Below are 3728 nucleotides of genomic sequence, written 5' to 3'. Positions count from 1 at the left end.
CATGAAATATTTTCACCACTCTGAATGTGTTGTGCTTGTAGGTACATGCAGCAGGTTGCACCATGCCTCAGAAAACTATTTCACAACAAACCACCAGCGCTCATTTCCTTTAGTTTAAAAAACAAAAACAAACAGAGAACAGAGAGACCCCTTTGTCTCTAATAGAAATTCAGCATTTCTTCCAAAGGGATTAGAAACTCTTTCTATGGGAGTTCAAAAATAATGACATTTATGATGGCTTTGTTGAGAAAACCAGTTTAAAATGTAAAATTGATTCTCAACCTGAGTGCAGGATATACTTCCTCATTTATACTTGGTTGTCTTGCTTTTTTCCCACAGATTAGTCACCTACACTTTTTAATATACTGGAATATGAATAAAATAATTATTCATTTGTATATAAATAGTACAATATGATGTTTACCAGTTTTTCTCAGTGAGAATAGTGTGTGACAGCTGACAGCGGGGCATGGCCAGTATTTGGCTGCGGAGCTTTGAAACCATGGTGGAAAAGGCCGGGTGTCCTCTGTAGCCGGGGAGCAGAGAGAACAGTGGTATGTTCCTGACCCTAAACAACATGCAAAGATTTATTATTTTTCACACAACACACGAGAGGTCACTTGAGTTTTACCTTATGAGAAGAAACATTTTTTGTAACCTGCTTTGGTCAAATTATCCTCCCCGTCGTTTTCCTGCACAGGAAGCAAGAACATATTGACCTCGGTTGTCAGATAGTCCTGCCCCAGGCCTGGGAAGATATTGCAGTCGAGCATGGATAATGTTCCTGAGAATAAAGCATCGTTATAGGTGTTGCCTGCCTGTTAATCCACTTCGGACGTACTGCTTTGTTTACAGGACTACTAAACGAAACACATTCACTAAAACCTTTGGACAGTCATAAAACAGTCATATTGCCATATTGTCATATTGCTCATAAGTACAAAGCAAACAAAGGTTTTCACCTAGAAAACACCATAAACCTGATGGAGCCTTTTACCAGTCCTGAATCCACATTTGGAACTTTTGGTTCAAATCATCTTAATATGTATGAAGGAGGTCAGAAGAGAGGTACAACAGTGATTGTCTACAGCCATTTGTATAACATGGTAGAGGCTCATCACAGTTTGGGGACGTATTTCAGCCAGCTTTGTTGATAGAGTCACGAACGCAGAAAAGGATTAAATTCTGACACTGATCATGTGAGAATGATCCCAAACACACTGGCGTAAAAGCATACCTGGCTAGAAAAACACTCAAAGGAACACTATCAGCCAAGGGGTGGGCAATATACCCCCACCCCCAACCAGAAAATCTTCTACCCTGCGCTGAGAATATGTGTTTATATACTTCTGGATAGGGAAAAATAAAGCAACAGCATGAGTTTCAGATGAGGAAGGGAATGAGACTCGCTGTCGTTTGGATTTCACAAGGAGGATGCCAACAAAATGTGGTAATTTGCAAAAGATGCTGTAAAATTATGCCCGTTAAAGGTATCAGTACCACAAATTTATTCAACTGCAAAATTAAGACTGTTTTAAACCCTGCATGTCAACATCTCCCAACGTCTTCATTTTCTTCTACCAGACCCCTTACTGGCATTCATTGCTACTTACACATAAAAATTAACATAAACATAAATTTGTTGTAGTTTGCACCTTTTATTTGAGGTGAGAATGAGCCATTAATTTGTCGACCACCATATGCATGTTCTTCAGATTTCTTGGGCAGAAATCATCCCGTCTGGCTTTGTTCTGGAGGAAAACTGGGGGAGAAGAAATTTAAACTTCGACATGCTTAAAATTGGTTTGTGTGTCAAATATAGCGCATCAGCATTAAACAGCCACCTATATGTGATAATACTCTGCTCCATCATCACTGCCTGAAGAGCCAGTGCTGTCGTGGCTTGCAGACGGTGTGGAAGGTTTCAGCATCTCAGCAGTCTGAAGAAACCTGTACACAAAGGTGACACAATGATATAACTTCAGCTGTGGAATCAATTTGTGTCACAAGACGTAATAATAATGAGAATTAGATCATTTTGCTGAGTGGGAAGAATACAGGTAAAATTTGCTTGGATAGTTACATATGTAACTATGTAACTATTTACATATGAAACTATGTAAATATATTTTCCTGCTGTGCCAATGTGAGATGTCACATAGTGATAACCCTGGTAAGAAAATTGTTTGGTAATCTGACATCGATGTTTCACCAAAAGAAGCCAAAACAATACATATTCATATCAATATTTGTGCTGATTAAAACTGCAGCTTTCTGCTACAGAGATATCATTTTAAGCTATGTACAAAGTCAGTGAAAACCTGCTTTTTTCAGCATTGGGCAAGAATGCTATGCACAGGGAAAAGGTTTTTAATCACATAGCCAGAGTTGCTCAGATTATTTTTTTTATGATGCTGTGTGAAGAAAATGAGTCATGAACTGATTCCAAACAGATTGTGGTGTACTAAAAGTAATGAATGTCAGCACATGTTAGATGGGCACGTAGTCTGAGATTTTACCCAGGTCTGGATTTGCCTGTTTAAAATGTCAGACCGACTGAAAGAACCACATTGCTGAGCTTATGAAAAGCAAAAACAAATATCCTTTTAAGATACAGCATGAAATGCTCAGCATTCCTTTGAGAGTATGGGGCTTTAAAATTATAATCACAACCATCTTGAGAGCACAGGTCCATCGCAGACCTAAAGTACTTACCTGTAAAGGTTCAAATCAGTGAACCAGTCTTGAACCACAATTACAACATGGCACACTGTAAACAGGAAGGCAGCGATCTGAAGAGACTGTAGAGGAATTATACACAGAGTACAAACATGCCTTATTTGTAGAAAAGAATAAATACGATCACTAAACCAACATCAAACAATGAATCCCCAGTGTTGGGAAGGTTACTTTTAAAATGTATTCCACTACAGATTACAGAATACATGCCCCAAAATGTATTCTGTAATGTATTCCATTAAGTTACTCAATGAGAGTAACGTATTCTGAACACTTTGGATTATTTAATATATTGTAATTAGGGCCCGAGCACTGAGAGTGTGAAGGCCCTATTGTATCTGCTCTGTTTATTAGGGCCCGAGCACTGAGAGTGCGAAGGCCCTATTGTATCTGCTCTGTTTCTTATTATTATTATTATTATTATTATTATTATTATTATTCAGGCAAAAGAAGGGCTTTTTGAGGGCTTTAACATGCTCGAAAACTCTTGGAATTTGCACACATGCCAGGTCTGGTGAAAATTTTGTATTTAATGGTTTTACATATGAGCACTGGGAAATGGCTCTGTAGCGCCACCTATGCCTTGTTAATGCAGCCCTACGAACACATCCTTTAGCTACATGTATGAAATTTGGCACACGTGTGTATCATGCCAAGACGAAAAAAAAAGTCAGTGGGACCATTGATGCAAACCCAACAGGAAGTCCGCCATTTGGAAGTGAAGGTGACATTTGGCTCTAATTTTGCCATTTCCATGCCTCGAACTTTTGCGAACTCCTCATTGGAATTTCATCGTACAAGCTTCATATTTGGTCAGTGTCAACTACACACCTGGGCCATGTTAAATTGCGGAGCTTTTGAGTTTTCGGGTTACTGTGAGGCCGTGGCGCCACGGCGAATTTCGATGACTCGCCATGAAAATCTTATTGCCTCTCGTTCTGTCATACATTGTCCGACCTTGACCAAAGTGGACACATATGATAAGGCTC

General features: G+C 39.2%; 1 pseudogene; it reads right to left on the bottom strand.

Annotated features, from left to right (window-relative positions):
* Positions 1-372: 372 nt before the first annotated feature.
* Positions 373-2876, bottom strand: LOC109198617 (protein SMG9-like; annotated as a pseudogene).
* Between the last annotated feature and the right edge of the window lie 852 nt (positions 2877-3728).

This window comes from Oreochromis niloticus, unplaced genomic scaffold (assembly GCF_001858045.2).
Source record: "Oreochromis niloticus isolate F11D_XX unplaced genomic scaffold, O_niloticus_UMD_NMBU tig00001748_pilon, whole genome shotgun sequence".
NCBI classification, from domain to species: Eukaryota; Metazoa; Chordata; class Actinopteri; order Cichliformes; family Cichlidae; genus Oreochromis; species Oreochromis niloticus.
Note: the sequence above shows the minus strand (reverse complement) of the source record. Positions and strands in the feature narration are given on the sequence as shown.